A 14836-nucleotide genomic window follows, 5' to 3' on the forward strand; every position below is an offset into this window, starting at 1 on the left:
CTCACCCAACTCTGGAAATACCTACACCAAATGGACAGCAGCGGTTCAAGAAGGTAATTCACCACTGCCTTCTCAAGGGCAATTAGGGTTGCGTAATAAATTCTGGCCTTGCCAGTGATGTGAACATCACATGAATGAATAACGAAAAACATTGTGCATTTATTTTACTGAAAATGTGTCAGATTCATCACTGCCTGATTAAATATAAAACTCCTTATCTTTTCGACAAGAGAAAGTTATGAAGGGGGACATTTAATCCAATGTACCTGGGTTGCCAACTTTCCTTCCCAAACCTCTGTGGGAATCCCAGGAGTTGATTGATGTTCCCCAATGGAATGTCCACAACGTCTTTGGCATAGAAGAGGAAGCTTGGAAAGTGCAGTGGGAGTCATCTAAAGTGCTCGAGACTGTGCATGTGGGAACAATCAGATAAGTAACGTAAACTCGAGTGCCAAAGCACCAATAGCTCGCTCAGAAAGCAGGTGGTTGGCAACTATGAAGAACATCTTATTGGGTAAATTTGTGTAACTTTGTCACGTCCTGTAGTAAAAAGTTGCAACAACTGCATAGAGACCCATTTGGCAATCAGAAGACCAGCCACACAACAATGCCTCCCTCCGATACTGCATTACTCGACTCTTAAGGGAGAAAGTAAAAGCAAAGGGTCAAGGGTCTCAATACCTGATCCTGAACGCTCTTCAGGACCAGCCGCCATTAACCTCAAAGGCATGATTAATAATTTTCAACAGTCCAACATCTACCAAGAAGGAGTGTTGAGCTCAGAGAAACCTGTAGCTGTGCTGCCTATTCCTGAATCCTGTCAATACGAGAGCTTGCTGCTGAATAGTAAAGCGCTCTGCTGGTCAGCCTCCCAGCTTGCATCCTCCGTAATCTTCAGCTCATCCAAAACTCCGTTGCCTGTATCCTAACTCGTATAAAGTCCTGTTCACCCGTCACTCCTGTACTCGCTGACCTACATTGGTTCCCGGTCCGGCAATACCTCAATTTTAATATTCTCATCCATGTTTTTAAATCCCTCCGAGGCCTTGTCCCTTCCTGTGTCTGTAACCTCCTCCAGCCCCACAACCCTCCAGGATATCTGCGCTCCTCTAATTCTGATCTCTTGCACATCCCTGATTTTCTTCACCCCATCATTGGCGGCTATACATTCAGCTGCTTAGACTTGGAATTTCCTTGCTAAAACCTCTTTGCATCTCTCTCCTCCTTTAACACATTCCTTAAATCTACCTCTTTGACCGAGCTATTGATCACCTGTCCCTAATAAATCCTTAAGTGGCATGGTGTCAAATTTTGTTTGATAATGCTTATATGAAGCACTTTAGGAGGTGTTACTACATTGCAGGTGCTATATAAATGCAGTTGTTGTGTGAGTATAACAGGTGGAAAAAAAGGTAGTTCAACTATTGTTTCCATCTGTAACCATCTTTGTTCTTCAAATGAAGATTTCCTAAGAATTACAAATATCCCATTCTCACCTTGCTAGGCTCCTCAGTTTGAGAATCTTTGGATTCATCGCCACAGTCTCGTGTACTTGCATGTTTCTAGGAATATGACTAGCATCATTACCACTACCTCTTGACTTACTACTTCACTCCTACACTTTGTATCTTTGGTGGTGTCCTGCACTATGGTCTTTGGCCCTTCACTGAAGATCCTCAACCAAAGATTCCCTTGTGGAGAAGAAACAATGGGGGTTGATGCAGATCCTATCAGGGTCTTTGAGAAAACCCACGAGACCAGCTTTATGAGGAATTGTCAGATGCTTTTGGCTAGAATTTCAAGATTCAGGGCTCTTTCTCAGATGTGCTTATATTACCCATGGCACATGGAAGATTGATCAATCAGTCTCCCCTCTTTCACCTTGCTACTGAGGAAAGTGGATATCCCATGTACTATACCTCCCCTATCCCAATTGTCTTGGCTGTAGCAGTACAATGGAACCTTGCCACCTTTTGCACAGCCATTCATCCAGAATTTAATTCCATTATACAATGTAAAATGGATACCATTTACACTATCATGCAAACAGAATGTTATAATTACTATCCAGTGGAAATGGCAGAGGAATTAGCAGACTTAGTGAGTGCACTTAATTATTTCCTCTTGCTGCGTTTGCATGGCAGATGGACTAATTTGTTTAATGTTATACCAACACAGTCCGACCGCATATGTCGTACTGGGAATCACACAGTTAATGGTAACAGAGGAAAAATGGATGAACTTTGCAAACCGTGTGGATTCCAGAAAGACCTACCGATTATTCAATAGAAAATGCAGCAGCTCCAGCCGTTGATTAATGTATATGTACACGAGCTGGAACATCTTCTAGCTATACCCATTGGCCTTTAATTTACAATTAATTATCTCGGTGCACAGCCCCGAACTCACAACAACACCTCTTTATTAAACCACGATCATGCAATGTAACCCTTGCAATCATTTTTGGGTTTTCTTTACCTTGACTAGCAGGGCTGCTATATTAATTGAAAATTGATCAGCAGTTCATGGAGTTTTATGAGCAGGTTTTCATGATTTTATTAGAACAGTCTCAGGCTACTTGTTACGAGTGTCAAGAGGTGCCACTTTGCTGTTTGCCATCAAAGCATTTGAAACTTCATGAACACAACGAAAGGCAACAGGCTATGAAGGAGAGAGCGTGCATCGTAAAGAAAGTTAGGTAGCTCCTCGGGTTGTCTACTCTGGTTGGACACATTCATGGAGGAGTCATCACATGATTCCAACAGCCCCATCCCCACATTCTTGTCATTGGTCACAACACGTCCATCCCCATGGTTAATCGGAAAGCGAATAGACGGAGAAGAATTGAAAATAAAAAGGATGTTATGCTTCAGTTTTACAGGGCATTGGCAAGACCATATCTTGAATGCTGTGTGCAGTTTTGGTCTCCTTATTTAAGGAAGGACGTAAATGCATTGGAGGCGGTTCAGAGGAGGTTTACTCGATTGATACCTGGAATGAGCGGATTGTCTTATGGAGGAAAAGGTTGGACAGACTGGGCTTGTTTTCACTGGAGTTTAGAAGAGCGAGGGGAGACTTGATTTGAAGTTTATAAAATCCCATATGGGCTTGACAAGGTGGATGTGGAAAGGATGTTTCCTCTTGTGGGTGAGTCCAGAAATAGGGGGCACTGTTTTAAAATTAGGGGTCACCCTTTTAAGACAGAGGGATGATAAATTTTCTGAGGGTTGTGCGACTTTGGAACTCTACCTCAGAAGGTGGTGGAAGCGGGGCCATTGGGAATCAAGGGTTAGTGGGGGTAGATGGGAGTGTGGAATTCGAAACACACACACATCAGCCATCATCTTATTGAATGGCGGAGCAGGCCTGAGGGGCTGAATAGCCGACCTCTGCTCCTAATTCGTATGTTTGTATGTTCAAAAACCGATTGCTCAACTGATGGTCAAAAATCATCCAGATGTTTTCCCATGTCTGATATTTTTTCTAACTAATCAACAAAATATTTCAAAGACATTTGTTAAAAATACAATTTAAAAAAAAAATGCTTTATGATATTTCTCCTAGATGACTCACAGCCATGCCCTAAAGATTAGGCTTTCATTCAGGGAGACTATTGGGCAAGTCTGGTGTGTTAGTAACCATAGCAACACTCCTCCCCTACCTTTTCGTTGCCCTATGGCCAACTGTGGAAAGCAACACCTTTATTCATGCTCATGGCAAAAAGGCAGTTCCTGTAAGCAGACCGAGCCTCTTACGAACCAGAACTACCCATGTATGTGCTGTGAATGGGAGACTATCACAGCACTAACAATTATTCCTTTGATTATAAATTAATGCATCTTAACTACATTGGCTGCTGACCACCCTCCCTTGTCTACTTAAAATGGAGTAAATTCCAGTCAGATTGTTGGATTCAAGCTGAAACTGATAATAGCATTTATTTACAAGAAAGATTATACAGAAGCAGAAAAATGCACAATAAGATACTGAATGCTTACTTACTTAGAAAACAGTGAGGATTGAATCAGTCCACAAAACTTTGGAATACCTTCTTCAGAACATTTTTTTGCATGGCCCAATAATCTGCAAAAAAAGAGTCATGTGGGCATCTCTATATTTAAGAGGATTTTAACTCCCTCTGCCTTGTGGAAATCAGGCCGAATATGTAATTCTGTAAACTTTCTGCTGATTCTACCACATTGCTGTTTTGAAGACAGGTGTCGATATGTCCTCCTGACTCATGTGAAAGCCTCATGAATTCATTTTTAAGCAGGGCCCCATCTCTTCTTAAGGACCATGAAGCCATTTTCACAGCCTGAGTATGCATTCACCATGGATGGGGTAGAAACTATCAACCAGTAAGGAATCGAAGGGTAAGTTCAAAAGTTAATGCTGTGGAGCCCAGGGAGACCAAGAACTTTTAGGCTGATGACACCAATACCCTGCTGATCCCCCTCCACGACTTACCTGGCTGGGAGGGCTGCCCAAAATTGCACCAGCTGGTACCTGATGAATTGACCCTGGATGCCCTTTTGCAGATGGGCTGCATGGTTGCTGCTTTTCAAGGAGGCCCGGCTGTTAAAATGGATCTGGCCTCCTTCTTTGCCACCAAGATGGCCAGGCCTGGAGTTAAAAGTCCTTCCTTGATGTTTGTGCATGGGTGAAATGTTATTCCTGCCCACTGCATGGAGTCTGGAAACTGTACCAGAAATATTTAGGAAAGACTGCAATATGTATTCCCAGTTCAGTTAGGCCTTTAACCTCACAGCTGTCAATTAATCCAGTTCAGAGACACAATGGTGCACCCTTTGTATAGAATCATTGATGCAATGCCCTTAACACCTCACATGTCTAATATTTTGACCACATTGATCCGAACAGCCAATCTGTGGATCAGAGAACCCACCTGGGTTTGCACAGAGAGGCTTGGTTCTATACATCATATAGCGTCGTAAGAAAAGATGGCTTCCATCTCAACTCCAGTTACTTCAAAGACACATTAACCAATGGTCTGGATTCTATTGTCCTGCCACCGGGAGCGGAGAATGGTGGCCGCCCCACATGGAAGCCATGCTGCTGCGATTACGCAGCGGGCAGACACTTAACATAGACAGCAGCTGCACACCCACTCATGTGGTGGGGACAACATTGGCGATGCCATTCATGGCGTCACCTGATGCCAGAGCAGGTGCTGGCGCCATTTTTAAAAGGCTGCCTGCCCTGAAAACAGTTCAAAATAATGCAGAGTTGACTCCTTCCCCACCTTGTTGGCAACAGCTTCTCCTGGACAGGAAAGTGAAGGTGCGTGAATGCTGCACAATGTGCTTAAAATTGGGAACTGAAGGCAAGATTGCAGGGAATTAAATTTAAATTTAATGCAGAGAGGTATTTTAAATATAAAAGTAGGGTCCTGTTGCAGAATGGCAGAGGTGCCGCCCTGGAGCCTCGTTGGCACTGGGAAGATTTCCCCCCCCGCCCGCCACCACTGCCCCTGGCCATGAAACTACACTAGGAACAAAATCCAGCCCTATATGTGTAAATGTGTCGGAAAAAGAAAAGCAGGAATTTTCCCAATTTAATGCAGGGTAAAAGCTCCAGTTTCTTCAAAGGTCAGTGCTCATCATGAAAGGCAAGTTTGGTGTAAGTAACAATCAGGAGAGGAAGAGTTTTTTTAAATGTTGGGGCTGCTTAGTTATGGCAAGACTGAGTGAGACAGACCTGATGGACCAGCTGGTCATCTGTTAGTTTTTCCCCTTCGTCTGTTCACGTGTAAATTCACCCCCCAACTGGGCTCCATTTTGTAGCTTTGCTACCAGTAAAACTTGACATCACAATTATTAGCATATATTAACATCGGTAAACATACATTAAATATTCTATTTGTGTTAACAACAATACTGTCTGGGTTTGTGTACAGCCCAAATTTATCCTTGTGCCCAAGATACCGAGTTACATTTTTATTCTCAGCTTTCTGCTGCCAGTGATGATTCTCACCGGCTTCACTAGTACCTTAGCCAGGAGGCAAATCTTCATATGCCAACTCCAACTGATACCTTGAGACAAATAAACTGCACAGGAGGCCATCCAGCCCATCTTGCCTGTGCCAGCTCCTTGAAAGAGTGATCCACTCCTTTCCCCATAGCCCTGCAATTTCCCTTTTCAAGTATTTATACAATTCCTTTGTAAAAGTTATGATTGCACTGGAGTGGACAGTCATTCATGAGTGTAAAAACTCACTGCTAATGTTGGGGCAGATGAGGGGGAGAACTCTCATGGAACTTCACCTCTGGAGACAGGGGTGATATTTTACAATCTAAAATGATTTATTTTTGTTAAACCACTGCAAGTTTGAAGATCTTTCATTTATCTATCTATTCATGGGTGACAGTTGTACATACAGAGCCTTGAGAGCAATACAAACAAACAGTCAATAAAGCAGCAGAAACTTTTCTGGACAGCCCAGCGTTACAGAAAACAAATGAACAGCCTGAAACTGGTGACAAGAAAAACACCTGAAGGTTAAGTGCACATTGTCAAGGCTCAGTCCCACTAAAAATAACATGAACTTGACCACAGGTCTTCAAATTAATCTCTAGTGGCGAAATCGCAAACCCCAGTCCCAGATACCAGGCACATTTAATGTGAAGGTTCTCCTTCTGTACCATTTCCTTGTACAGTATAGTGTTTAAAGCCGTGGGTATTAAAAGAACTTCAGCAGATGCCAATAGCTTCATATAAAATCTCATACATATGCAGAAACACCAAGTACAGTAAATCAATGACTGTTCATGAACAGGTTATGTTCATCTCGTTTATGTTATTTCCAGCTGTCCATCTAGAATTCCTATATATTTGCACTCATGGGTCAGATTTTGCATCTGGTCCTTTTTGCCTCCACAGATGAGTTGTCGGACACCTGGGTCCTCTCCGTTCACCCAGAAAACCACAACCAATACAGAAGGTAATGGTGAGACACTGCAGGGCAAGCAGACTGCTGGTGAGGGGCAGCTGCCCATGGTTGGAGGGTGGGGGTGCAGAATGCACATTGCAGAAGGAAGGCCTGAAATCCAGAGTCTTTGCAGCAATAGCATGGGTGCATCTCATCCAGGAGGGTCTGTACCAGCAGACAAAGACTTGCCAGCAATGCAAAGAAAATGGTAAAAAAAACCCTCATGAAACGCAAGATGGATATTAAGAAAAGACCATTAAAGCAGAGACATGATGCCCGTCTTGCTCCAGGTACAGTCATGCCCCTGTGACTCGATGAAAGTCACCAGACTTCACATTGATCAGGTTTGATTGAAAGCAGAGGGGGGGAAACCTACTACAGGTGACACCCGGATTGATTAAGTGAATGTGGGGGAGGGGGGGGGGATTTCCCATTGAAATTAAGATAGCCACTGCCCTTTCCGATGGATGACAAACGAGCAGTAGCTGCCAGTCTGTAGTCAGTTTTCTAGAAATAGTTCAGTGGTAGAGAGGGCAAGCTCTGACTTTGTACAAGTAGCAGTCTGTTACTTAGGCTCTCTGTTCTGAAAAAGGCTTTACCTAGCAGACGCAGAAAGGTGTATTTACAGGTACAGTATTAGGGTACAGAGGAAAACAGGGCTAGCTAGTGATAATAAAAAGAAATGCTGGAAATACTCAGCAGGTCTGGCAGCAACTGTGCAGAGAGAAACTTGTTTGTCCACAGATGCTGCTGGACCTGCTGAGTATTTCCAGCATTTCGCTTATATTTTAGGGCTAGCTAGCGAATTGTACCAGACAGTTGCAGGTAGAGAACAATGGTACTGAAGTGTCCGAGATCAGAGAAAGGCAAGAGTGAAGCCAATGCAGATACATGTGCATAGGAAGAGTTCAGCCACAACTGAAGATCCAACCGATAACTCTGCTGCTGAAAGGAAATTGATGCTCCAGGACCTAATGCCTGCATTCCAGGGAAGGAGACTGACTCAACACATCGCTCATGAAATGGTGTTAAGCTCTGAACATTGCTAATCACCAGGAGCCAGACAATCTATCCAATAAACTGGCTATGAACCTTGGGATGGTCTACTACAGTAAAAGTGCTATATAAATACAGTTAACTTGTCAGCCACCTAGGGGTTTAATCCTAAAATAACCTCAGCATCAGAGATGCTGATCACTGCTATAATTAATAACCTACATCATTAATGCTAATTTATAGCAATGCATTGAATTGGCTGCATAACTTCAGCTACTTATTTTGTTAGATAACTATCCATTAATGAGTTACAATTCAGACTACATCTATTCAGATCTATTAAAGTGTTCATGTAATCTTAAATTGTGACTTTGTAACTAATACGCTGTCATATAGCTATCTGCCATCTTCCTTGATGATGGGGCAAGAACAAATTAAGTTACTATCAATCACTTGTAGGTATCTTTAAAAAAAAACGAGGGTTGAATTAAAACTTAAAGTTAATCTATACTGGTTAGTGTCAGGTTCATGTAGTGTGCCCACCGCTCACTCCTAAAGCGGCATTGGGGTAAATGCCAGATGGTTGCTAGCAAGGGTGGTAACAATTTGTTTGGTTACTTGGTACATATTGGTCAACACAAAATCCAGCTTACATCTTTTTCTTGATACCAGAGGTTGGTAGCCCAATGACTATTCCCCACAGAACAAATTTAAGTGTATTTCAATGTACTGCTTAGCCAATCACATATGATGTTGAGTTGTGAAATGGAAATGATTATATTTTGAGCCCATGCCTGAATGGCACTCAGTATATTTGGGACTAGATTTCTCCCAAGATCAAAGCATTAGAGATTCAGAATTTTTCTATCCTTGGATTACAAGATATTCTTGCATTGTATTCTTGACCAACTTGGTCAGTTTTCAAAAAACTAAACAGCCCTGGGGACCTCAGAGGGAAGAATTGGAAACCCACATAGACTTTACATTCTATGGCTTCATAGTGAAAAGGTGCCACTCAGGTTTTGATTGGAATCATTTTCCCTGTTTGCCAGTGAACCAGTCAGAAGCAGAGCCGAGAAGCCGGTGGTAGTTTACAAGACCCATAGGTCTCAGGATCTGCCAGAACAAGGTCAGTCATTTAAATCCCCCTCCCATTGTCTCCTATTTCCAGTTTACTCAGGTTTTTGTGTACCCTAAATTGCTATGTAAACAGGTCTACATAAAACTTTTCCCCAATGTCCATACACATGTACATTTTGACTGCTACACTGGAACTGAGCCAATCACTTCTAGTTCCACTTTAGAAACTTTTCTCCTTACCTCTCCTAGACCCCACTCCATTGTCCGGTCTTTCATTTCTCCTCTCAGGTACTCTGCCCTCCCAGATCCCTAGATCTTCCTGCTCTCTTACCGCCATCCCAAGCCTGACTACCTCTTAAAATAAGACTATACCTTGCCTCTGCCAGTTTTGGCATCTTCAGAGTGACTCATTGAGACACTCAGAGCTGCTTCAGTAGGAGCAGCAACCCCCAATTGCCCCATCCTATTCTCTGAACTTCCTGCCCAGTGGCCCCCTGGTGGCTAATCTTGCCAATTTCCTCCCCAACCCATATTCACAGCCACCCCTTTGACCTTGTCATCTCATATGGCCTCACTACTTCCATCGTTTCAATCACAGATAAGGCCATCTCTGATCACTTCCTCATTACTCTCCACCCACATCCCCCTTTCACATCCCAATCTGACATCCTTCTGTCTGCCAGAGAAAAAACTATCCCCAATTCACTAACATCTGCACTTTCAAATTCCCAACTCTCTAGCCTTTGGCTCCCAGTTCACAATTCTGCAGCTACTGATTTGCTCAACCACACCCTCACCTCCACCTTTGATGCCCTTGTTCTCATTCAAATAGTTACTCTTTTACCCTGGCCGTTCCCCCGGCACAGCCCTCACCTTCACTCCCTTAAGTCCAATCGACGCAGACAATTGGTTTAGCCAGTCAGATCTGGCTGGACCATATAAAGCACTATTGGGTCCTGCTGCTGTCTTTTTAAAACTGCTCATTATTCCAGGATCAACCTGAAATGCAAAGGTTACCTTTTTTCCTGTCCTAGCCCTGAACCTGCATCTTTCTCTAATTTATCTCCCATCTCCACTCATGCCCTTTGAGAGTTCATCTTGTCCATGACACCCACCTCGTGCTCTTTTGACCCTATTCCCACTAAACTGCTGACCACCCAACTTCCATTCCTGATCTCCTATGTTAGCTGATATTGTTAACAGTTCTCCATCAGGTACTGCTGCCCTCTCCTTCAACACTGCTGGCATTACCCCTCTACTCAAAAAAAAAATTGTCCCTTGACCAGTTATTGCAAACTACCACCCCATTTCCAACCTCCTTGTACTTGCTGTTACCTGCCAAATCCATCCCCATCTTCCCCAGAACTCTGGAGGAATTTGTCCAAACAGGCTTCCACCATTTCTGTGCCTAAATGGCTTGGTTACAAAAGACATCCTATGCATATATGACAATGGGAAACTATGCCTTCTTGACCTGTCTGCAGCATTTGACACAGTTGACCACATCATCCTCCAATGTATCCAGTTGGATGAGACAGCTCTCGCCTGGTTCCATTCTTATCTAACTGTAGCCAGAGTATCATCTGCAATGGCTTTTCTTCCCAATCTCTCACTGTTACCGCTAGTTTCCCAAGGATCTATCCTTGACCCCCTCCTATGTCTCATCTACATGCTGTCCCTCACTGACAAACTGTTAGCTGTCTCATGATAATGACACCCAGCTTTACTTTATTGCCAGCTCTCTCGACTCTTCCACTTTCAATTATTAGACTACTTATCTGACATCCAGTACTAGATGAGCAGAAATTTCCTCCAATGAAATATCGGGAAGACCAAAGCCATTCAGTTCCCTAGCCAACAACTCCATCTCTCTCCCTGCCAACTATATGAGGCTAAACTAGACGGTTGACAATCTTGGTGACATATTTGAGTCCAAGATGAACTTCTGACCACATATCTGTGCCTTTAAGACCACCTATTTCCACCTCTAACATTGCCTGACTCTGCCCCACCTCTGCTCATCTGCTGCTGAAACCCTCATTCATGTCTTTGTTATCCTTTAGACTTGGCTATTCCAATGCACTCCTGGGCAGCTGCCCAAATTTAACCCTCTGTAAACTTGGTCATCCAAACATCTGGTGCTTATGCCCTAACTCACACCACTAAGTCCTGGTCCCCCATCATGCTTGTGTTCAATGACCTACACTAGCTCCTGACTAAATTGGCTGCTCAATTTTAAAATAGTTTACAAATCCCTCTAAAGCCTCACCCCTCCCCATCTCTAATCTCCTTTAGCCCCACAACCCTCCAAGATATCTGTGGCCATCTAATCCTGGATTCTTAATTGCCCCCAATTTTAATTGCCCCACCATTGGTGGCAGTGCCTTCAACTGCTTAAATTCTAAGCTTTGGCATTCCTTCTCTAAACCTCTCTGCCTTTCTACCTCTTTCTTCCTTTAAGACACTCCTTAAAACCTACCTTTTTGAGCAAGCATTTGGTTATCTAATATCTCACTATGTGGCTTGATGTTAAATTTTGCATCAGAATATTCCTGTGAAGCACCACAGGCCTTTTTATTAATTGAAGGTGCTATATAAATACAAGTTGTTACAAAAGGACAGTGTTTGCCATTAGCTGATCTCTTGTATGATAAAAGCAGATCAGGGCAGTGGCTTTGCTTCCTCCAGTCCCCCACTCCTAATAAAACTTGGTGGTTTGGATTTATTCCTTACGAGTCTCAACCTGCACCTACCTGTGCTTGCAATAAAGAAAATGCTGGGCCCTCTGCTTACTATACAAGGAGTGCACCCCGGTTGATAAATTATCACTGAGTAGTAGAAAAAAAGCCAGCCCCCTCCTTATATATGCCTTATATAAATCACACATTAGTTGAGCTATTACTATACTGCACTCAGGGGAGGGCTCAAAGACAGTAAAACATACCTTAGTTCAGTCCTTCAGAAACCAACAATAATTGTTTTGATGGCCCCTGACCCCTCCTTCAGTTGGATGGTGCTCATGAGCCACAGCTGGACTCCTCTACTTCATAAATATTTCAAGAAGTAGCTTAATTGCAAGATAATAACAGCTCCGATGGACATTCTCCAGGCTTTAACCTAAAGGTGCCAAGGTACAGTGATTTGCTGGACATGTATTCCTGAAGAAAAATGTAAAGCTGCATTTTTTCTTCATTCTTTCATGAAAGGCCAGCATTTGTTACCCATCCCTGATTTCCCTTGAGAAGGTTGTGGTGAGCAGTCTTCTTGAATTGCTGCAGTCCATCTGGTGTGAGTTGTCATGCGTACAAGTAGTGTGATGAAAGATTATGGACAAAAACTGGTGAGTTATATAAACTGACTTTCTTTTTAAAAGTGAACAATGTGTTCCAAAATGGCCACCGCAGAACAAGGACTTGGCCTTTGTATGTTCGAACTGACAGCTTTCAAAATGTTCCTCCCCCTCCCTTCCACCAAGAGGTATTAATTGCACCCATCCTAAAATATCATCTGGGGTTACAGAGGCAGAGAATTCCAGATATTCACCACCCTTAGAAGAAGTTCCTTCGCAGCTCAGTTTTAAATGTGTGTCCCCTTATTCTGTAATTATGTCCCCTAGTTTGAGATTCCCCCACTAGTGGAATCATCATGTCAACATCTAACCTGTCGAGCCCACTTAAAATCTTATGTTTCTATAAGATCACCTCTCATTCTTCTAAACTCTAATGTTTAGCTGCTCTTGATAAGACAGCCCCTTCATTTCAGGAATCAGCCTAGTGAAACTTATCTGAACTGCCTCCAATGCTAATATATCCTTCTTTAAATACGGGGACCAAAACTGTACGCAGTACTCAAGGTGCAGCCTCACCAACACCCTGTACAGTTGTAACAGGACTTCCCTATTTTTAAACTCTAACCCCCTAGAAATAAAGGCCAAAATTCCATTTGCCTTCCTAATTACTTGCTGCAAGCTAACCTTTTGTGTTTCATGTAGAACACCTAGATCCCTCAGTACTGCAGTATTTTGTAGTCTTCCTCCATTTAAATAATCTGCCTTTTTATTCTTCCTACCAAAGTGGATTATTTCACACTTTTCCACATTGAACATCTGCCAAATTTTTGCCCACTCATGTAACCTATCTATATCCATTTGCAGATTCTGTGTCCTCATCACATGACTTCCCACCTATTTTTGTATCAGCAAATTTGGATACAATACACTCTGTCCCTTCCTCTAAGTCATTAATTTAGATAGTAGTTAGCGGAGGCCCTAGGACTGATCCTTGTGGCACTTCATTAGTTATGGCTTTCCAAGCTGAAAAAGACCCATTTATCCCAACTTTCTGCCTTCTGTGTGTTAGCCAGTCCTCAATCCATGCCAACACATTATCCCCAATACCCTGAGCTCCTATTTTGTGCAATAACCTTTGATGTGGCACCTTATCAAAAGCCTTCTGAAAATCCAAATACACTACATCTACTGGTTCCCCTTTATCCACTCGGCTTGTTATATCCTCAAAGAACTCAAAAAAATTTGTCAAACATGATTTCCCTTTCATAAAGGGATGTTGACTGTTTGATTGCATTATGTTTTTACTAAATGTCCTGCTATTTCTTCCTTAATAATGGACTCTAGCATTTTCTCAATGACTGACATTAAGCTAACTGGTCTATAGTTTCCTGCTTTCAGTCTCCCTCCTTTCTTGAATGGGGGCGTTACATTAGCGGTTTTCCAATCCGCTGGTACCCTACTGGAATCCAGTGGGTTTTGGTATATTATGACCAATGCCTCCACTATCTCTGCAGCCACTTCTTTTAAAACCCTTGGATGCAGGCCATCAGGTCCTGGTGACTTGTCTGCCTTTAGTCCCATCAGTTTGTCCAGCACCTTTTCCCTCGTGATAGAGATTGTTACAAGTTCCTCCCTCCCACTTACACTTTGCTCATCTATTAGTGTTGGGATGTTTATAGTGTCCTCCACCGTAAAGACTGAGGCAAAATATTGGTTTAAATTATCTGCCATTTCCCTATTCTGTTATTAATTCCCCAGTCTCATTCTCGAAGGGCCCCACACTTACTTTAGCTACTCTCTTCCTTTTAATATACCCGTAGAAGCTCTTACTGTTTATATTTCTTGCCAATTTACTCCAAATTTTCTCCCTTTATTTAGTTTTTTTAGTCATCCGCTGCTGGTTTCTAAAAACTTCCCAATCCTCTGGTCTACCACTCGTTTTCACCGCATTGTATGCCTTTGCTTTCGATTTGATACTTTCCTTAACTTCCTTTGTTATCCACGGGTGGTTCATCATTCTGAGTCAGAAGAAAGGACTGGAATAAATGTTTGCTGAGTGTTATGAAATATCTACTTAAAAAGTCTGCCAGTGCTCATCTACTGACTTCCCCTGTAGTCCATCTTCCCAGCCCGCTTTAGACAACTTTTTCTTCATACCTCTAATTGCCCTTGTTTAAGTTGAAGACACTGGTTTGAGACCCGAGTTGCTCACACTCAAACTGAATTTGAAATTCTACCATGTTATGATTGCTTCACCCTAAAGGATTCTTAACTACAAGATCTCTTATTAATCCTGCCTCATTACACAATACCAAATCTAAAATAGCCTGTTCCCTGGTAGGCTCTGCAACATATTGCTCTAAGTAACAATTCCTGAGGCACTCTACAAATTAGTCTTCCATGCTACCCTTGCCAATTTTATTTGTCCAGTCTATAAGATTAAAATCACCCATGATAATTGCAGTGCCCTTTTTACACGCCTCCATTATTTCCTGATTAATATCTTGTCCTACAGAGAGGCA

This window comes from Heterodontus francisci, chromosome 8, assembly GCF_036365525.1.
Source record: "Heterodontus francisci isolate sHetFra1 chromosome 8, sHetFra1.hap1, whole genome shotgun sequence".
Classification (NCBI taxonomy): domain Eukaryota; kingdom Metazoa; phylum Chordata; class Chondrichthyes; order Heterodontiformes; family Heterodontidae; genus Heterodontus; species Heterodontus francisci.